The following is a 22816-nucleotide window of genomic DNA, read 5'->3' on the forward strand; positions in this document are numbered from 1 at the left end:
GGGTTTCACTGTGTTGGCCAGGCTGTTCTCGAACTTCTGACCTCATGATCCTCCCGCCTCGGCCTCCCAAAGTGCTGGCATTACAAGTGTGAGCCACCACACCCAGCCATTTTCTGGTTTGTTGTTGTTGTTGTTGTTTGTTTGTTTGAGACGGAGTCTCACTCACTCTGTCACCCAGGCTGGAGTGCAGTGGCAGGATCTCGGCTCACTGCAACCTCCACCTCCCAGGTTCAAGCGATTCTTCTGCCTCAGCTTCCCAAGTAGCTGGGATTACAGGCTCACGCCACCACATCCAGCTAATTTTTGTATTTTTAGTACTTATGAGGTTTCACCATGTTGGCCAGGCTGGTCTCTAACTCCTGACCTCAAGTGATCCACCTGCCTCGGCCTCCAAAGGTGTGTGAGCCACCTCATCCAACCATATTTCAATTGTTTTTTCTTACCTCTTCTCTTAGAGCTACAAGTAAATTTGGCAGGAGATCTGCCTCCTGAACTAACAGAAGCAAATGTTTTACCAGATATGTTGCCACTGTATAAAACACATCACTATCTTTCTGGCCCTTAAGATCAGTTTCCTCACTACTTGCTGACCACTAAACCAAGGTCATGTATTTTAGGGTTTTGCTAAAACAATATCCTACTTCTGGTACCAATTTCTATGTAGTCAGGATGGGTTAACATTATATTGTGCTAACAAGCCATCCCCAAACCTCAGTGGCTTAATTCAAAAACAGTGTATTTTTTGCTTACAATAAACATCCACTGTGGATTTGCAGAAGACTCTGCTTCACACAGGAAGACTCAAGCCTGTGAATGTACCACCTTTGTCATTGTACACTTTCTGGAACACTTGGCTTTCTCAGCCTCTGTGGTTCAGAAAGAGAATGTTCAATGGTTTTTCCCTCAGTAATTAACTTGGTATTAAAGTCTAGAACTAATCTCATGCCCCTCCTAACTACACAGGGGTAGAGTTCAAGTCAGAATATAAATAGAAACACTTTTACCATACATCTAAATATAAGTTGTAAATTATGCACACCAACTAAGTTCAAAGCTAACCAACCAAGTCCAAAATATATTTCCTGGAAAACCATGTTTAAATGTGGACTTCTTGGAGTCTGTACCTCTAGAACATGGCACTGGGGGGCAAACTGGCTACTAGGCCCCGGCCTGTCTTCCCTCCTCTTAATGTTCTGGGATCACTCTACCCGCTATGTCCACATCTCCTGCAAATAGCCACCCCTTGGCCACCCCTTGGGTCTAGGGGCTGCATGTAACAGGGACACAGTCTGCCCTTAAAAACACAAATCTAGGAAAGAACCTGTGCAGTCCCTGGTTAGCAGACTTGAAGCTCTTTGGACAAGGAATTCCATGGTTCTAGAAACCAGGAGCATAGCCTAGGAGAGGGAATGTAGGCCTGGGTGGGCACCTTCCCCTTCGGCCTTTGGACTCCTCACAATAAAGGAAATGGTGAAGCTAGAGAAAGGCCAGAATGGAGCATAGATCCTAAGGCAGAGCTCCACTCGCCCAGGTTAAGGGCAGTACTGAGCGAGTGCAATGTCTGAATACCTAGAAAACCAGACAGGTTATGGGATGAGCACATATCTCTGTTCCACACCTCATGCTCACCAATTTGGCTTCCATGGTAGAACTAGGGAGGGAAGATGCCCTAATCAGCAAAATTCAGTATCATGTACCCCCAGTGCCATGTTCTAGAGGTACAGGCTCCAAGAAGTCCACATTCAAACATGGTTTTCCAGGAAATATGAGGTAAGTTGGTCAAGGAAAGATATATTTTGGACTTGGTTGGTTAGCTTTGTTGGTCTGCATAATTTATAACTTATAAATATTTAGATGTATGGTAAATTAAAATCCTCATTATAAAGTTCCATTATGATATATAATTCAGATTCTGAGGTGTTTCCTCATAGCAAATTTGCATCAATTCTAGGTTTTCCAACCTCATGGACATAATGGGACAATGTCACATCTGTCAAAGCGATGCCCCTATCTTGTCATCATCTAATGGAAACAACTAAGAAATAATGAAATGCTTATTATCTGTCTGATGTTGGGAAAGGTTTTATTCTTTCTCAGCTACAACTTTCTTATTTGTACAAAGGGGCTAAAGCCACCTATTCTCATGTGGTTGGAACAATTAAATAATTTACACCAAGTGGTCAACACAGAAAACATTCATAGGCAAAGCAAGGTCCTTTTTCTCAATTAAAATAATGAAAACAATGAGATATTCTAAGGAGTGTGTCTGATATATAATGCAGTGGCATGACATAAGGGAGGAAAGAGGGGTTGGGTCCCTGGAAGATGCAGTCTTTAATATCCTGAAAAGAGTGCTTTGGGGCAGCCCTGGGCTCTTGCATATCTTGAAGGCAAGGTATGTTTTTACTATCTCAACCTAGTAATCTCTCTTGAGCCTCAGTGTCCTGGTTTTTAAAATGAGGATAATAAAAATTGCTTTGATGACCTTGATAAGGATCTTTTGATACAGTGGTAGAGATAAGAGCCTGGGGAATGGGTTGCAAAGTGAGTGGGAGGTAAGGAAATGGGGATTATCTAAGTTTTCTGTTCTTTTCAGAAGTTTGAGAAAAAGTGGGAGTATAGTGGGACGTGGAGGTGAATGACGGTTTTGTTCTTTAAAAATTGAGGAATATTGGCCGGGCATGATGGCTCACACCTGTAATCCCAGCACTTTGGGAGGCCAAGACGGGCAGATCCCGAGGTTAGGAGATTGAGACCATCCTGGCCAACATGTTGAAACCCTGTCTCTAAAAAAAATACAAAAATTAGCTGGGCATGATGGCACACGCCTGTAGTCCCACCAACTTGCGAAGCTGAGGCAAGAGAATCGCTTGAACCCAGTAGGTGGAGGTTGTAGTGAGTTGAGATCACGCCACTGTACTCCAGCCTGGCAACAGAGCGAGACTCCGTCCCCAAAAATAAAAAAATAAAAAATTGGGACTATCAGAGCATAGCGTGTGTTGACGACAAGTATCTTTAGTAGAAAGGGAGAAGATAATGAGGAAGAAATTTTGAATAGAGAGGTGGAGTTGGCCTCTGGTTCTAGGGAGAGTGCATCCTCCTGTGGATATAGGGAAGTTTGTGAGTTTAGAGATAGAAAGCAGAGATGCCCTATCCAACAGCTTTTGTTTTCTCACAGAAGCATGAAGTAGGGATGTTAACAGAGAGATGTTATATGTAAGTATTAGGAGTGGGGAAGGCAATTGAAAGATAGGAGAGAAGGTGTGAAATGAAATGACCAAAGATCAGGGAAATGTTGCATAATTGTTGGGCAGTCTCTAGAACCCAAATGAATCTGAGTTGGCAGAGTTAGAGTGCATGTATGTTTACTCATGGATACATATATGGAGACAGAAAGAGAGACTGATTACAAAGAACTGACCCTGATGATTATGGAGGCTAAGAAATCCCACAGTCAACTGTCTGCAAGCTGGAGACTTGGGAAAGCTGGTGGTGTGATTCTGGTCCGAGTCTGAACGCTTGAGAAGCAAGGAGCCAGGGGTGTAAATCCCAGTCCAAGGACAGGAGGAGACTGATGTCCCAGCTCAAGCAGGCAGGAAGAAAAGGGGGTGCATTCCTCCTCTTCCGCCTTTTTGCTCTATTTGGGCCCTCAATGCATTGGATGATGCCAGCCCATATTGGGGAGGGTGGTATGCTCCCAGCTCCACCAACACAAGTGCTGATTTCATCCAGAAATACCTGCATGGACACAGCCGGAAATAATGTTTAACCTGGCACCTGTGGCAAAGTCACATTGACACAATTCACTGTCATATCACACTCTCCAGCGATGAGAACTCATCTCTGAATCCTCCCTGCATTTCTACTGTAGTAGCCTTTCCACTCTATTGTTTCTGTGCATTTTAATGTCCCCTGGGGTACCCTCAGTCACACTAAGCTGCCTATCTGGGCTTTCCAAGTTATCCCTGAAGTATGCATTATTATTTGGTTAGCGCTGTGATTACAAATGTGCATAGGTTTTGAGTGGTCTACTCGGAATTTTTCCCCCTGTTATTTTTGGTGTGAGATTTTGCAGATCATGAGTTATTTCAAACATACCTGACCTGTCTTCATGTCTATATAAGGGCATTGCAATGAACTGAATGTGTGTGTCCCCCCAGAAGCCATGAGTTGAAACCCTAATTCTAATGAAATGGTATTTGAAGGTGGGGCCTTAGGGATGAAATTGGGCCATAAGGGTGGAGCCCTCAGGAATGGGATTAGTGCCTTTATAAGAAGAGGGCAGAGAACTAGCTGGCTTTTCTTCCCACCTTGTGAAGATAGGAGAGTCAGCAGTAGACAGTTGGAGGAGGTTCATCACCAGAACCTGCCCATGCTGGCACCATGATCTTAGACTTCTCCCCTCCAGAACTGTGAGAAATAAATGTTTTGTCAGTCATCCAGTCTATGGCACTTTGTTATTGCAGGCTGAACTGACCAAGACAGGCATGGTCAGTTTTTAGAATTTTCAAATGCTTTCATGTAAAACGATAAAGGATATCATCTTCCTGGCAGATAAATGCAATTCAAAGGAAAGTGCCCACAGTAGCCCCTGATGCCAGGTCTTGCCTTTCAGGGAAGATCTTGTTTTCCTCCTTCAGAACCTCTGATGAAGTGGAGCAAACCTGCCATTAACTCTGCTGTGATTGTGGTCATCATTGCCAAGGGCATTTATGGGATGTTCGTGCATGGCTATTCTTTGTAAACTAAGTTATACAGATATAGTCTGTATCCTGTAAGAATTTAACAACTTAAAAACAGTGACATAAACATAAATGTTATAGCTGAGGTGATAGACAAACTTGAAAAATTTAGTTAATCTTGTAGGATGTTCTAGAATGATGAACCACTGAGGAACCATGCACATCACACCACCAGGTGACTGTGTTTAGCAGCAGAGAAAGAGTGATGTTAGTTTAGGCATAATCATTATTATTTACCAAGACTTACTGGGCAAACATCACTGGGAATGGAAAAGTGTTTCTCACTTTTTATCTTATATGTATGGGAAAAGCTTGGCAGACAAGATAGAAAGCTTATTCTAAATAAACAACATGCTTTTAGAAAGATATGAGAAACAAGTCATGTTAAACTTAAAGGGTGCTTTGTGTACGTGTCTCCCTGGGAAAAGAATTGGAGATAAATGTAGCTCATGGAGGAATTCTGATTTTTCCTCATTCTTAGAACCTTGATATCTATTTTTTCCCATGTTTTAGACATAGAGTTTTCAGAGAAAATTAAGGTTACCATCTGCCTTGTATTTACTCAAGAAGAACAGGACACAGTGTTTTCTTGAAATAATAATGCTTATAGAAGTCTTAACTTTAGGAGACATGGAAAAGAGAGCTGTATCCAATGTCCCCTGAGTCTGTCACACTGGCCTAGCCACAGACAGCTGGCTTCTTGGTGAAGAAGGGCAAACAGGCATCGTGTACGGTGATGTCTGAAAAGGAGGAGAGGGTTTCCTTCACCCTGCTCCTTTGCTTACCCACTTTTAAGAAAATATGAGTTTTTACTTTGGGAGGTCAAGGTGGGAGTATCGCTTGGGCTCAGGAGTTCAAGACTAGCCTGGGCAATATAGTGAGACCTTGCCTCTACCAAAAAAAACATTAGCCGAGTGTGGTGGCACATGCCTATATTCCCAGCTACTTGGGAGGCTGAGGTGTGAGGATCAATTAAGCCCCCGGAGATCAAGGTTGCAGTGAGCCTTGATCACGTCACCACACTTCAGTCTGCGTGACAGAGACCCTGTCTCAAAAAATAAATAAATAAAAGCCTTAAGTAACTGGGGGAGATTATAAAGCTAGTTAAAACCAATTAATAGTGATTTCTAGAAATCTCATAAAATGTAAGCATTTTAATTTAAAGGTTTTCTTTTAGCTACCCTTTTAACTGAAAATGTTTTTAATATATTTCAGTATTAACGAAGTAATGAATTAACTTCCCTCCCAGAAAGTCAAGACTAATAGCATGTATCTTCATGTGGAAGATGAACTTCAGAGCTCCATTTCCCTAGTTCCTATGTATAACTCAGTTATATGCACACCAAACCATGCTAATAATGCATTCTCCTCCCCGGCTGCCTCTTGAACTTAGATCATCCAGGAGACGTCTGTAAAATTAGCACTGTAAAGAAAGCCTCACCAGGGTATTTGGTGCAGCATATCAATGGCTTATTGAGTAGGCGCCTTTTAAGTACTGTTGAATGATAGGCAAAACTGTCACAGCTATGCATAAATGTGCTGTGTAGTTTCACAGAAGAGAATATCTACTAGTCCTTAGTAATAATGCTATATTATTAAGCTAATAAACCTACAGAAAGTTTGTCACAATAGGTGTCTGTTAAATTACTATAACCTGAACATTATCTTTGGAGTTTTAGATGTCTCTATTGGCTGAAGAGCCTAATTTTGAAGCTTTTATCTGTTCAAAAATTTCAGTTCTCCCATCATCATCTCTGCTCAATTGAATATGTCTTTTTCAAGAGTAATCTTGGCTATGTATAAACTGCTGCCTGACAATCCCCAGCGTATGTTAAGACTATCTGTTCAGGGCTGCTGAACAGTTTGTTGCCATAATATAAAATCTTTTCTGCATGTCCCAACCTTTGTTTTTGGCAATTTCCTATCATTTTGTATTTGAATAAAATACCTCTTCCATTTTACACATCATTGTTTTGGACATTTTCGTTGTTGAATTTCGGTATGTTAAAGTGAAGCTTACCAATAATCGGATGATTTATTTGTCATAGCAGTGAATGGTGACACCAAAACATCTTGACTTTATCATGGTTTCCTTGACAGATGGTAGAGTCTGGGTGCCCAGAGTCTGGTCCCAGGTTCCAGGATTTGCCACTTGCTAGTTATTTGACTTTAGGCAACTTGTAAACCTCTTGGTGCCTCAGTTTTCTCCTGGGCCAAACAGGGTCAATGTGCATACATCAAAGGCTTGGTATATGGAATATATGTATGTATGTGTGTGTGTGTGTATATATATACACATACATACATATACATACATATATAATATGTAGCTTGGCTCATAGTAAGCACTGAGAGTTTCTTGTTAGTAATATATTGAAAATATGGAATCTGTGAGTGCAGACACCACTTCTGGCTCCCTTACTTTTTGCATTTTGATTTTTGAAATGAGTGATCTATGCCGTGCTAACAATGAGAAAGACTTCTCTCTGGAGAATTTATTCCTTAAACTAAAACTTTAATGCAGAAAACTAAAAGTATTCATTCAAGATTTGACATATAACTAGGAAGAAGTAGTAGTAGTAGTAGTAGTAGTGGTGGTAGTAGTAGTAGTAGTAGTGGTGGTGGTGGTAGTAGTAGTAGTAGTAGTGGTGGTAGTAGTAGTAGTAGTAGTGGTGGTAGTAGTAGTAGTAGTAGTGGTGGTGGTAGTAGTAGATGACATTCAACTATGGACAAGGAATGAAATACTTTTTGTAAATGGCTGTTATTATTTTAGTGTTAAAAATAGATGTGCAATGGGTCAGGGGCAGAAAGGGATTGTGGCAAAGGGGGTGGTATGTGTTTGTCAGAGGGCAACATGGTGGATCCTTGTGATGGAACTGTTCAATATTTTGACTAGTGGTAGATATGTGAGCCTACACATGTGCTCAAACTGTATAAAACACACACACACTAATACAATTAAATGGGAAATTGCAATAGACTAGTAAATGGTATTAATATAAACATGCTGGTTGTAATATTGTACTGTTGTTTTGTGAAATGTTACTATTGTAGGAAACTGAGTAAAGGCTCTTTTAAAACTGCGTATGAACATACAATGATCTCAAAATTATAATTAACAAATGTATGTGCAAATATTATATAAAACTATTAATTTTTATTTTTGTTTTCAGATTGTTCCTGCCTGATTCATAAACATCGTGATTGACTTTTGTAAGCTGATATTTCAATTTTTTTATCCTCTTCCCCCAATACCTTCTCTTCTCTAATAACTTGATAATGGTTTTTTAGAGCTCTAGAGCAAAAATTGGAGCAAAACTTTTTTGTTATTTGGTTCTTACATTATTTTAAAGTCTGTCTCACTTTTTCTGGTCCTCTTAGATGATAGTTATTTTGATAGTGATTTCTGAAGTACATGTCTTGACCTGGGGCATTTGTTTCCTTATAGTGACTTCTTATCAGAGTTATGGTTAGTGGGAGCAAAGGGCAGAACTGAGGTTGTATATAGATGCAGACATCCTGTTGGGCATTAGTCTTCCTCTAAAACATATTTATGTATCTTTGTTTTTAAATAGTCTATGAAGTGTCATTTTTGTGGAGGAGAATTGAAATATACTAAACCAATTTTAAATACATCTTTGAGAATTTATTTTCTGAGATGGTTTTGTTTTTCATCATGTTAGCAGGCGAGAAGAATATTGTTACAAAGTAACTTAACAAGGATTTGCATTCTCTGACAGATTCTAAGTCTGTATCTTGAATCTTGTTCTAGCAGGCTCTGTTTCACCTCTTTTGAAGTTACCAAGAAGACACACACCTCTAATACAGCCTTCCCGATAGAACCTACCTTGGTATACTCATTCCTTAGGATGTTAACTGATATTATATGGAAAATGAGCCTATGGTCATTTAAATTTGTGGAAAAAGCTGAGTTAAAATCAAATTAGACTTGTTTATTTCCAACAAGTGATTATCGATGGCCTTTGGTCTGTGGTGTTTCTCAAACATATTTCACCATACAACCCCTACCTCACAAATATACCATCGAACTGGTGCTCCATGGAAAAGTTTGAGAAATTTTGCTTTAGAATTTAGAAAACTGATTTAAATGACAGAATTAATTGTACATTTTTCAGAATGATAATGAAAGAAAAGGACATTTGAGCAGAATGCAAGTTGGACCATAAAAGGACAGTTGGATTAACTTAAAACAGCTGACTTGGAGTAAGGCCTAAATCATTATTATAAATATAGTTATAAGACAACATAAAAATTTCAAATCTGGAAATAAAATACATCATTATTCATTATTCCTTGAAGATTCAGGATCTGTCCTTCCCTGTAAGACTAATGTGTCCTAATTCTTGGTGATTTTCAGGCTTTGTAGAGTCCTAACATCCTGGCTTCTCAGTTTCTTGATTTCCTCTCCTTCAAAGACCTTTTCTTCCAAACTACATTAGCAACTTCCGCCCATAGTCATACTGTGGGCCTAGTCATTAATAAGAACTGCTCTCACTCCATGATCTTGAGTCCCAGCACCCCATTCTCCATCTGTCTTCCCACTCAAACACATTTTTAACTCCACCTAGACATACAACTTTTACACTGCAACACACTTCCTTCATACCTCACATCCTCCCTTATTCAATGTCAATAGCCTACCCTCTCATTAAAATCACTCATCCACTCATCTTCTCTGTCCCTCCCCTTTGCTTCATTGTACTTAGCCATCTATATCCCAGTGCTTTGGTCTGCTGATTCCATGCATGCAGCAGTGCAACTGAACATAGTTGGAGAAAGATACCCAGCCATGGTCAATTTAAAGCTCACCCTTGCACTTATATTCTTAGTCCCATCTCCTCTCACCTGCTCAAGGATATAACTACAGTAGTTGTCCCTTCTCTCTCCTGCATCATGCATTCCCACCTCCTTGCTTTACTTAAAAAAAAAAATTTAACTCCCATTCCTCTCTAATTACTGCTCCATTTAATGTCCCTGCTTCCTTTTACATAATTTCTCAGTTCTTTCTGGGCATTCCACCAAAGTTCTCAAGTGTCACCAACGACCTTCATATTGCAAACCCAACCATTAATTCTCAGTCCTTATCTTCCCTGACCTGTCAGAAGCACTGACCCCATTGATCATGCTGCTCTGTGAAGTATGTTCTTCCCTTGTCTTCTGAGTCTCCACACTTTCCCAACTGCTTTCCTATTGCATGTGACTACTCTTATCTTTCTTGCAGATACTTCCTCATTGTCCTGACCTCCAAACATTGGCTGTCCCAGGGCACAGTCTCTGTACTTGTCCTCTGTCGATTCTCACTCCCTAGCTGTTCCCATTCATTTTCATGGCTTTGAATACATGTATGCTGGCAGCTACCAAATTGTCTCCAGTGTGGACTTCTTCTCTAAACTCAGATTCAAATATCCAATTGCTGGATGTCTGATAGGCATATCAAACCTAATGTGTCTGCACCTGAGCTCCTGAGTTCTTCTCTATTCCCAACCAAACTTCCTTCATCCTAAGTAGCCATTTACCTAGATGAGGAAGAATTTTCTTCCAGTTACACAGGCCAGGTGCCTTTGCAGCATCCTCATTTCGTCTGTCTCACCCTCTACACAGCCAGCTGTCAGGAGATACTGTCAGTCCCGCCTTCCATAAATCCAGAAGGTGGCCACTTCTCCCCACCTCTTCTGCTACTGCACTGGTGCACACTTTCATCATCTCTTTATAACAGTAGCCTTCTAACTGGTCTCCTTGGTTTCATACTTTCTCCCCTAGAATTCACTCTCCACACAACAGCCTGATAAATGATTTAAAACTGTAAGTCTGATCATGTTACTTTCCTGCTCCAGTGTCTCCAGTCCCTCCCGTCTCACTTACAGAGGCTTATCAGCTCCTGTGTGCTATGGGTCCCATTACCTTTGGCCTAATCTTTTACTGCTTCCCTTCACTGACTGCTTTAGCCATACCAGTTTTCTTGTTTCTGCGTCAGTTTTGCAGTTATTGTACCCAGAAATAGCCACATGACTTACATCCTTACCTCCTTCAGATCTTCACTAAATTGTCATCTTCTCACCCATGCCTTTTTCCCCGACCAGCCTGTTTTAAATTGACGCTGTTTTCCCTGCCAAATCTCTTAGGACTTCCTGTCTCTTCATTACTTTTATTTTTTTAATCACCATCTGATACATATTTCACTTGAGCTTTGTTATGGGATACAGTTAAGCTACTAAAAACAATTAATTCAAAGATAAACTTAATTCATAGGTATCTTTCACAAAGGTAGGAATTTTTGCGTGTTTTGTTCACAGTGGTGAATCCCCAGCACTTAGAACAATGCTAGGAAAAACAACCACTCAATAAATACTGGTTCAATGAAAAAGATAAATCTTAAAAACGAAGTTTTACTGTAATATATAGTCCGTGATATATATCCCACAATATACATCCCACAAAGATAGGAAAGTGGGATTGGGGTAAAGGGATGCTATACTAGTTACTGACTTTGCTTATTACACCTTTCTCTAGTTGCTGACTGACCACAGAATTGGGTAAATGGCTTGAGCTGGGACAGTTTATTGTAACTATAAAGCACTAAGGCAAATATAAAGGATTGGAACTTCGTACTGAGAGGACTTCTGCTTCTTGCCATCTTGCAATAACAGGAACTGTAGTTATTCTGTCGCCTAAAATAGCCTAACAGACACACACAAAAAGCCCATAAAATATATGAAACAAAGGCATTCTGACATTGGGCAAGTGGCACAAGACAGTGAACCCTGAGAGAAGGAAAAAACAAATGATTTGCCACAGGCTGCAATGCAGGAAAGCAGAACCAAACACAGCTTATCCTAGGTTGAGATGATAGAGTTAGGAATTCTGGGAGGCTGAGGCAGCTAGAATTTGAAGGACAGAGTACCAGAGAAGAGAGAGTTGGTTACACAGAGAGTGAGCTCCAGAGATCTTCAGAGGGCTCTCCTGTAGGCTTCGGCCGAGTGCTGATTAGTGCATATGCATAAGAGAACTACCCATGGATGAGGAAAGAGCCACTGGGAAGAAAAAAGTAGCTCATGTAGGGCAGGGAAGAGTGTGCCCCTTCCCACCCTCCCACCATTCAGAGTGGAAAAACCTTGTATATAAGTGGGATTAGATGTAGTACTCAGAAGACTAATGCTTCCGCGATGAGGCAAAATTAGCCCTAGACTAGTCTAATCTGATCCTGCCTAAAAAATCTTAAAAGTAAGCCGTTCAAGACAGGTCATAAAACTGTTTTGTAAAGGGCCAGATGGAAAATGTTTTAGGATATGTGGGCCATGTGGTCTCTGTTGTAACTACTCACTTCTGCCCTTCTGCTGTTAAAACAGCCATAAACAATTTGTAAGCAAATGTATTTACATGTATCAGAATGTATTCCAATAAAATTTTATTTATAGAAATAGGCAGTGGGCCAGATTTGGCCTGTGGGCCTAGTTTGCAGACACTTGGTTTGAAGGATCAAATTGTTTCAAGTAGCTTAACTGTATCCCAGAACAAAGCTCAAGGATATTTAAGGAAATACAAAATATCCAGCACCCATTAATAAAGTATGCAATGTGTAGCATTCAATCAGAATTTACCGACATGCAGAGAACCAGGAAAATTCAATAGTGAAGAGAAAACTCAATAGAAATAGACCTGGAATTGACACACATCTAATAAGTGGAGATACTAAAATAAATTAAATAGGTTTAATAAGAATATTCAAATAGTTATTGTTACTATGTTCCATATACTCAAGATGGTAGTGGAAAGCATACGGTTGTTAAGAAGAGATGGAAGCTATAAAAAGACCTAAATTGAACTTCTAGACTTCTAGAGATAACACCTGAGGTGAAAAATATACTGGATAGGATTAAAATCCTAAAATACACTGGATAGCAATTAAAATTATACAAAATGAGATACTGAATGGAAAAAAAAAAAAACTAGAAAAACAATAGCACATCAGTGAGCTGTGGGACAACTTGAAATGACCAAATATGTGTAACTGGAGTCCCCAAAGGAGGGAGAGGACAGAAAATAAAGATATAATGGCTGAAGACTTGCCAAATTTGATGAAAACAATAAATCCACAAATCTAAGTTAAATAAATATCAAGCAAACACAAAAACATGAAGAAAACTACACCAAGGGACACCATAATCAAATAGTTTAAAACCAGTAGTAAAGACAGATTTTAAAGCAGAGAAAAATGACTATACATTCAGAGGAGCAAACATGACAGAAGGCTTCCTGTCAGAAGGAATGTAATCCAGAAAACAGTGGAAAAACATCCTTCAAGTACTGAAAGCTAAAACTGTTAATCTGGAAATCTATAGTTGTGACAATATATTTCAAAAAAGGTGAAACATGCAAGCACTTTCTTTGGTAGGAAAATAACAGGTGAAATAAAGACTTTTTCAGATGTACTAAAGCTGAAAGAATTAATCACCAGTAGACCCACAGTGTAAGAAATACTAAAGGAAATCTTTTTTTAAAAACTCTCACATTTATTATCAATTGATTTAATAAAGAAGGAAAGTAATGCCAGATAGCAGTAAAGAGCACCAGAAATGGCAACCACCTAGGTAAATACATATGATGATTATTATTATTTTTAAAAAGATGGTTTACACAAAAATAGTAGCAAATGGGGTGTATAACATATAAAAGCAAAAGGTACAACAATAATTGCACAAAGGTCAGGCGAGGAAAAGATAAAGTTTTGTACTCTACATGAACTGGTATAATATCCCTTGAAAGTACACCATGGTAAGTTAAAGATATAACTATAAACTCTACAGCAACCACTAAGATATCAAAACATAGTTATAAGCCAAAGAAGATAAAATTAGAGAAAGATAATCAATTCAAAAGAAGAAAGAAAAGGAACAAAGAATAATTGAGACCATTAGACAACAAATAACAAGATGGTGCATTTCAGCCTAATCACATCATTAAGCACATTAAGTAAGCATAAATGGTCTAACTATCATAATTAAAAGGCAAAGAATGTCAGATTTAATACACACATTGGCCGGTCTGAAGGTAGTGAGTTATCTCAATTGATTGTTCACAGTCAGATTTAATACATATAAAACCCCCTGAGAACTAACTCTATGCTGCCTACAGAAAAATGCACTTCATATGTAAAGACACAAATAGATTATAAGCTAAAGGATGAAAAAAATATCATTTTTAGTACTAATTTTTTAAAACTGCAGTGACTATATTCATATTAGACAAAGTAGAAATTAGAACAAAAAATATTACTGGGATAAATAGGGTTATTTCATAATGATAAAGTGGTGAATTCATCAAGAAGAAATTATCTTAAATGTTTATGCACCTAGTAAAATAATTTCAGTATACAGGAGAAGAAATAGACAAATTCACAATTATGGTCAGATTTCAGCACCCTTCCTTCAATAGATAATAGAGCAAGTAGTTGGAAAACCAATAAGGCTATAGAAGGCTTGAACAACACTATCAACCACATTGACTTAATTGGCATTTATAGAACACTACTCAACAGCAAACTGCACATTTTTTCCAAGCATAGCCAGAACACTTATCAAGATAGACCATATTCTGGGTGGGAAAATAAGTCAATTAATTTTAAAGGATTTAAATCATACAAAGAGTGTTGACTGACCATAATGGAATTTAATTAGAAAGGAATCTGGAAAAATATCTTGTACCTGAACATCACACTTCCAAATAACCCAGGGACACATCCTGAGACATTAAAAACATCCTAACAAATTTAAAAGAATAGAAACCATACAAAATACCTTCTCAGACTACAGAACTAAACTAGAAGTTAATACCGGAAAAAGTGCTGGAAATTTTCCAAATATTTGGAAATTAAACAGTATACTTCCAAATAACCCATGGATCAAAGAAAAATCTCAAGAAAAAATGTTTAAATATTTTAAGTTAACTGAAAATGAAAATACAGTTTATGAAAGCATGTGGGATACAGCTAAAACAGTACTTCAGAATTTGCAGCATTAAATGATTTATTAGAAAAGAAAAAGAACCTAAAATCAATAACCTCAGTTTCCACCTTTGGAAACTAGAAAAAGAAGAACAAATTAAACCTGCAGTGAGCAGAAGAAGGTAAATACTGAAAATTAGAGCAGAAATCAACAAAGTTGAAAACAGGAAAACAATGGAGAAAATCAACAAAATAAAAAGCTGGTTCTTTGAAATGATCAGTAAAATGATAAATCTCTAGCCAGGCAACCAAAGAAAAAAAGAGTACACCAATTACCAATATTAGGAATGAAAGAGGTGTTATTCTGCTAATCCCATGGATAAAATACAGGATTAATAAGAGAAGAATATAAATAAGCTCTCACCCACATATTTGATAAATTAGATAAAATAGACTAGTTCCTTGAAATACACACATAAACTAAAACACCTTCTAGACAGCAGACCCAGATGGTTGTACTGGTGAACTCTACCAGCCAACAAGTGTGACACAAACGAAATCAATCAGCACCATAAAGAAATGAGCTGGCTGGGTGCAGTGGCTCACGCCTGTAACCCCAGCACATTGGGAGGCCGAGACAGGTGGATCACTGAAAGTTGGGAGTTCGAGATCAGCCTGGCCAACATGGTGAAACTGTGTCTCTACTAAAAAGACAAAAATTAGCCTGGCATGGTGGTGGGCACCTGTAATCTCAGGTATACAGACTATACCTGTAGTCCCAGCTACTCGGGAGACTGAGGTGGAGAATTGCTTGAACCTGCGAGGTGGAGGTTGCAGTGAGCCGAGATTGCCCCACTGCACCCCAGCCTGGGTGACTGAGCCAGATTCTGTCTCTGAAAGAAAAAGAAAAAAGAAAAAGAAATGAGCTATCAAGCCACGAAAAGACATGGAAGAAAATTAAATGTATATTACTAAAGTAAAAGAAGCCAGTCTCAAAAGGCTGCATACTATATAATTTCAACTATATGACATTTTAGAAAATACAAAATTAGACAGGAAAAAGATCAGCAAAACTTCTCTGTATGATGTTATAATGATGGAGAACTGTCACAAATTTTTTCAAACCCATAGAATATACAATACCAAGAGTGACCTCTAAACCATGGATTCTGGGTGATAATGATGTGTCAATGGAGGTTTATCAGTTGTAACAAATGTACCACTCTAGTGGGGGATGTCCATAATGGAGGAGGCTAAGTGTGTTGGGAGGGAAGGGAGTATATGCGAAATTCCTGTAACAGGCTCAATTTTGCTGTGAACATAAACTTCTCTAAAAAGTAGCCTATTTTTAAAAAAAATCAAAAAGGAAATTAGAAAATATTTTGAACTGAATGAAAATGAAACCAAATTTTCAAGTGACTAAGATGCAACTTATAGCAAAGCTCAGAGAGGAATTTGTAGCACTACATGCCTATGTTCGAAAAGAAGAATGATCTCAAATTAATAACTCATCAGGGATTGTCATAATCATCTTCAAACATCTGAATGTCTTTCATTTAAAAAATGTGTTTCTTTCATGTTGTGAGAGAAGATAGAATTAGGGGTGGTTACCTACATAAAGGAACTCGGCTCTTAGGACAGAAACAGTTGTCGTACTTCACTAACTCTGGGCTGAGTTTCTTTAGCTAGACATAGTCCTTTAGATGTTCATAAGAGTTCTTTTAAACTGTTTCTGATATAAATGGTAATAAAGAAAATATTCTAAAATATTAACGGAGTAAATTGCACATTTCAAGTGATGTGTTGTATAGTAGGTAATGCAATATACCTACTTACAGAATGCAATATACCTACTACTTATTACAGAACAAGCAGTCATTTTAAAAGTCACAGAACTGTAGAATTAGAAGGTGCCTTACGTATTAATATTATTAAGTCAAACAATAGTGGCTTCAGCTCCCGGCCTCTTTAATATCAAGGCCTTGGATGAAATTTTTAAAAGGGGGTGAGGGCATCCATGTAAGTTTTCAAATGAACAAAAAGCAGTATAAGGAGAACTAAATCACTGAATGAGATATTCAGAATTCACCAAAACAAACAAACAAAAAGAAATCTCAGGCTCAAGGGTGACCAGGAATATTCCAGAAGTACGTCTGTACTAGATAAAAGGTTGGATAAATGTCACCTTCTCTGCAAAACCTTTTCTGGTTCTCCCAGTCTTAGTGGCCTCTGTCTTCCCACAGTATTCTGTACACCCTGTACTGTGGCATCTCTATGCCACCACCCAGTAATAGGATGTCATGAAAAATGAGACAAGGAATAAAAAACAAGGTTTGCTGTTTACCACTGGCAGTCTTCTCTTGTGCTAGAAAATTAATCTGTTTTCTCTTAGTAATGTGAGGGTCAATGAAGTAAGATATGTGTTAGGTCTTTAAAAACATGAAAGCACTATCTACAGACAACAAATATCCCTGTGTGAATTTTTCTCTTCAAGTGGTAACAGTCTGTGAATATCTTCCTGTTACCAATACATTTCTACTTGAAATGGCTAAGTGGCAAGAAGTAAAGCTGAATTGTGCAGAAAAACCACACTGCTGCTTTATAGTAGCAAGGATTTGCCTCAATTAGCCTTTTAAAACGACACTTCAATTAGTATTTCTGTTTTGTACAGTAGTTTCTTTCTCTTTTATAATAGTTTGATCTTGTTTCATTAGTTGCCCCCCATAAAATCCTAGATTTGAAAGCTAAACTTTTAATGCAAGGAATCATGCAATCTAGACTGGATGTTAAATTTTATGTCTTTTTCTTTAAAAGAAATTTTCCTTTTAACAAGCTTTACACTGTTTTGATTTTCAGCATTGATAATAGCTATAATTATTGAACTTTTGTTGTATGTCAACACTGTTTTAGGAGCTTTATATAAGTTATCTAATTTGATCCTCCACAAACCCTGTGAGGTTATTATTCCTCTTTTACAAATAGGGAAACTAAGGTTCCAAATATATTGTTAATTGTTTAATTTATGAACTTATTACAAAGTGACACTAAAATTTAAATACAGATCTGACTCCGGAGTCCATACTCTTAAGCAACTACCTCATTGAATGGAAGTGGTACAATGCATTGGCCTCAAAAACTAGGATGACTTATTTAATATAGCCTTGGTGAGAGAACTTCAGTGAATAATTATATCCCCAGTACATGGTAGCTGGTATAATGGAAACAGCATGAGACTCAAAGATAGAATACTTGAATTTAAAGTTTTAATTGCTGATTATTAGTTCCATGACCTTGGCAAGTCAGTTTACCTCTCTTGAGCCTATTATCTCCTCATTCAAAAATAGATTAATAAAACCATCTCTCTCAGGTGGTTGAGGCGGAGATCCAGTGGATAATGTTTCTCAGTGTTTTGTAAATGCTTTTGAAAGATACATAAATGGATTGATAAGTGGTTTTGGTCATTTGCCATAGACTTTCTTTCAGTAGTATTTTTCCTGAGTGCTTTAAAAAAAGCAATTTGATTTATAGAAATGTAGCGAGTTTCCAGAGAATCTCTACTGAGTTACAGACTGATCATTATAGAAGGAAGTTCTACTCATAAGCCGGTTTCTTTGACGAGATACATAGTTTTTCAGGAATGTTATTTCATTGGACTGCCTCAAGGAATTCTTCACAGATATTTCTGTCATCATTTTGGAAGAGTGGGAAGACAGAGGGGTTAAATGTGTCCCCTAGGCCCAAAGCAAGTCATTGCCAGAGTTAGCTTTAAGGTTCCTAATTGTCACACCATTTTTGTCAAAGCTACCTTTCCTGTGCAGTTGAGAGTTCTGTATATGCAAAGTCCATTTCTGTCCTAATTTGAATATAAGGAATGTCTTTTCTCCTTGAGGGCTGTTCAGCTCTCTATACAAAATAGCATCTTTGACAGTTCAAGGTGAGTAATTGGTGAATAGATGGCCCTGGAGGTCACTGGTTACCGCCCCTCCACCCCACTACCGAGGTCAGTACTGACGCCTGTGGGCACGTGGGAAGGTTTTGTTCTGCCTCACCCAGTGGGTTCATACCTTTCATACCAATATTGTTTATTTTCTTTTTGGTTTCACAATTTTGAAACTTAACCCATCGATTCCCATGTGTACTCAGGATTAGTGACAAATGGAATGGAGCACAATGAAATAAAAGCATTCTGTCACAGACTTCCATGAAGGTGTGAAACAAGCAATTCAGAATTCAACGGTGAATTGTGAAACCTCTTAATTATATTTGTTCCGTGTAGGTAAACCAGTCAGAATAATTCATTTTCTTTCATAGTCCCTCTTGCTGTCCCTCTCTCCTTGACTAACCATCCTCACCCCAACAAACACACAACTCATTTATACACAGGAGCTTGGATTAACCAGTTTGGGTGATTACCTGGATCCAATTAAAAAAAAAAAAAAACTATTATATCTCTGTTCACACTTTTGTTGTACAAACAGAATTTATGCAAACTAACTCCATCTTTAAGTTGTGTTGCCTTCCCTGGAGATCACCCCTTGGGTAATCCTAGAAACTGCAGCTCTGGAGATCAACCCTTACTAAGGTAACCCTAGAAACTGCAGCTCTGAATTCATCACGTTGTAGCAGCTTACTGAGTGTAGCAGACTGGCTTTAGCACAGCAGTGAACTAATAGAGGCTGCATGTATAGCCAGCTTCCTCTGACTATTAAAACGAACTATTCAACTGAGAATAAAGTTTCCATATAGTTTGGATATGGTGACATGAAAGAAGTTGCAGATTGTTCAGTGAGATCGTCGCTTGTAGGGTTGTAGGATGGAGGAAGAAAGGGAGAGTGAGAGGGAGAAGTTTATTTATGGAATGTCAGGGGGCCATTGAAGCTCAGCAGGCCCTAGAAGCAGAGGACTTCCCCCCGTGCTTGTTTTCTCCCTCTGACCTTGGATGAACTAGCGAGCAGTATATTATGCTGGGTGATTGTGCTGGTTTGTCATGGTTAGCATTCTGGACTGTCACTGGAATGTAGGAAACGGATGAATTTGAATTGAACCATGAGGTGGTCTGCTGGGCCCTCTCCTTGTCTCAAGGAAACCTGTCGCTGTTTGTCTGGGCTGGGCCTAATGAAAGCAATGGAGGGAAAGAGAGGTGGGCCTTTGATCTCTTTGTTGCAGCTGCTCCCTGGGAACTCGCTGAAATCAATGCCCTGTTTTCCTGAAGGAATGAATGGCTCTGCCTAACTAGCTTTGTGAAGCCGTGGGGAATTCACTGCCTCTGTTTATTGACAGCTGAAAAGGAGCACATGGGGTGGAAGGGACCTTCTTGTGAAAACCAGGCACAGGGAAAATTAGACCTCAATTTAACACAGAGGAATTGGGAAATTCACCCCAAAGGAGACGGGAGTTTCTCATGCTTACATTAGAATTACTCAAGTTTGGGGCCAGTGTGTAATGAACAATGGAGGTTTTGTCACAACTATGTTATAAGTAGGAATATGGTCTGCATAATAAATAATGTTAAGTAGAAATTGATTCTCTACCCTCCCTCTTTTTTTAAACACAGAAGTAGAGAAAAACAAATATTAACCATGATACAATCAGGTGATTCTTTTATTTTTGCCTTGAGAGAAAAGAAAAGTGATACAGTAAGCATTATTGATATTATATGGAAACTCTCTAAAATTCATCTTTCATTCGTTATATTTTAAAACATCTTTGAACTTGGAAGCTATGTTCCACTCAAGCCAGTGATTCATGCCATTCTGGATTGTGTGCATTGCATGGGAATATTACAATAATATATTTATTTTAAAATATTTATATTCCTGGAATATTGTAACTGGAAGTGTGTGTCAAACAGAAACTGGCTAGTAGACCAAGATTAGCGCCTGGCATTGCAATAGTTGATAAGTCTTAAAATTACCACCTTTATAGTACACACTAAAGAAAAAGTCTTGAGTTTATCACAAGGAAACATCTCTGAGATACCTTCTTTCACATCTCCCCTCGCTTGATTTCCCAGGAAGAATTTATGGCTTCTTCCTTTGGCCCCCAGCCCTTTGTGTACACCTCTATTATAGCACTTAACACATGGCCCTGTAGCTCTTTATTTAGGTGTATTCTTTTAGCTGGAAGTAAAGCAGCTGTGTTGTATTCATTTTTATATCTCAAGCCTAGCAGAGCTCTTGGCTCAGTAAATGCGAGCTGAATGAATAGGGATTGCTGGCTCTCTCTACATTCCTTAGAAAGTAATTATTTATCCCAGTTTCAACTGCAAATACTAAATTTTAGGAGGACCTGATTGGTCTGTTGTTACCTGATTGTTGCTACTGCTTTTTAAAATTCTTCCTCTGTGGAGAACTATTGCGCCCTTTCTTGCTTTAGCAAGTTTGTCAGGCAGTTCACAGCCTCTAGAAAGAAGCATCACCAGTGTGTGGCATTTTTCTTTTCAGATCCAAGCTCTCTTCTCTGTTATTCTTTCCTAAAAATAAACCTCAATGTAATGTTTAGATATTTCCATTAAGAAGATGAAAAAGCTTTTCATTTAGAATTTTGTAGACTTTCACTTGACCAAATTTAGTGATTGAGATGGATAAGGCTGCCATTTTACATGATTTAATTCTATGATGTAATGTTAAATAATGGCAAAACTCAAAACCTCCCTTGACAATTTCTTTAACCAGATTTACTACCACTGCATGTTTTGAATTCCTTATCAGATAAAGCAAACAAACAGCTTTGCTTCTTAGTGAAAAGTCTAAGGGAAATTTTGATTCTAGAGCACTGACTAGTCTGATTTCACAGAACCCTAGGACAAAAACAATCTTTTAGCTATTCTCAACTTATAACCTATTTCTTTTTAAAGCCAGAGCTTGAAGTGGGAAATTATTGTCAACATTTTTTGGGAAAATAACATCTTAAAATCATAATGGAAATTTTTAGAAAGTGTTGTAGGAGGGAGTAAGTAAGCAGACAAGTACAGGAACGGGCTAATACTTTACTCTCCATGTTATTTTGTTTTATGTTCACTACCAAGATTATTTTAAAGAAACTTATTTGCAGTTCTGTTTTGATTAATGGTAGAGGTGAAATTCACATTTGTGAATTGCAGGAGGAATCTCCTAGAGGAAGGGGCACTTGTATGGGTTGTTACAAATAAGATCGAGTCAGCGGGTTGTGATTCTGAGATTTTAGATTTCTCATGAAACAGAAAAATTACCATGACTTTGATCATTGGTAGACTGTCACCCTGATAAGTATTAACTTGAAGATTAAAAAAAAAAAAAAGCATGAAGCATAGCACTTTAGGCTTCATCACTTGGCTGCTCAATCCTCCCAGTTTCTGGAAGTAATTTTGTGTTACTTATACCGAAGTAGGGAGAGGCAGAGAGTGGAGGGAATGTAGGAAATCAAACTGCATCTTTTCCATTTGATGTTTCAGCTTTCAGCAGTGAGGCATATCTTCGTCTACATTAATAAAAAAAGAACTACAGACAGGCCAGGAAAGTAACTGCAGTTAAAAATTGTGTTCTTGCTCTGCTTGTAGAATCAGATAACTTCAACTATGTGATTCTTCAGAAAAGAGCCTTTTTCTTTAGACTGAAGACTGCTGTAATATCCCAGAAGAATAATTTCAAGTAACTTAAGAGTCAAACCCTCAAAATAAGTTTGGGAATGGACATATGTTATGTCTGTTTGTTTACATGTGTGTTAATCTACGTAAGCTAACTTCCTAGTAGAAAAATACCAGATATTTCCCTCTTAGACAGTTTCCCGTCCACCCAGACTGACCAAATAAAGCAGCCCTAATAAACATGTATCTAGCCGTTGAAAACAAGACATCCTCCTTACCACTAGATTTATTTGCAAGAAAGCTATTCTGAAATACAGAACTATTTAAAATGAATGTGTCAGTTGTATAAGATCAGATATGACTATTATAAAGATCATCTGTAATAATTAGATACCTAATCATTTGTAATTAATCATTTGTATATTAATGAGGTTGTTAAAATACTTAGTACATTTTAAGTAGTTTAAATGTTTACTTTGCAACATTACATATTGTCTCCTTTAGTGAGACATTTTCTGAAGGAAAAACCTCAATTCAGGAGGAAAAATC

General features: G+C 38.2%; 1 protein-coding gene across 21 annotated transcripts in view; it reads left to right on the top strand.

The window, feature by feature from the left end:
* The window catches only part of PLAGL1 (PLAG1 like zinc finger 1), a 73830-nt gene that overhangs the window by 22807 nt on the left and 28207 nt on the right, over window positions 1-22816 (top strand). For 15 of the 21 annotated variants that reach the window (XM_017870841.1, XM_017870837.1, XM_017870883.1 and 12 more), the window contains one exon: window positions 7916-7955. The exons of the other annotated variants lie outside the window; for them this stretch is intronic. The gene's annotated coding sequence lies outside the window, so the exon portion shown is untranslated. The remainder of the gene's footprint in view (window positions 1-7915; window positions 7956-22816) is intronic. 21 annotated transcript variants of the gene reach the window in all.

This window comes from Rhinopithecus bieti, unplaced genomic scaffold, assembly GCF_001698545.2.
Source record: "Rhinopithecus bieti isolate Rb0 unplaced genomic scaffold, ASM169854v2 scaffold_1063, whole genome shotgun sequence".
Lineage (NCBI taxonomy): Eukaryota > Metazoa > Chordata > Mammalia > Primates > Cercopithecidae > Rhinopithecus > Rhinopithecus bieti.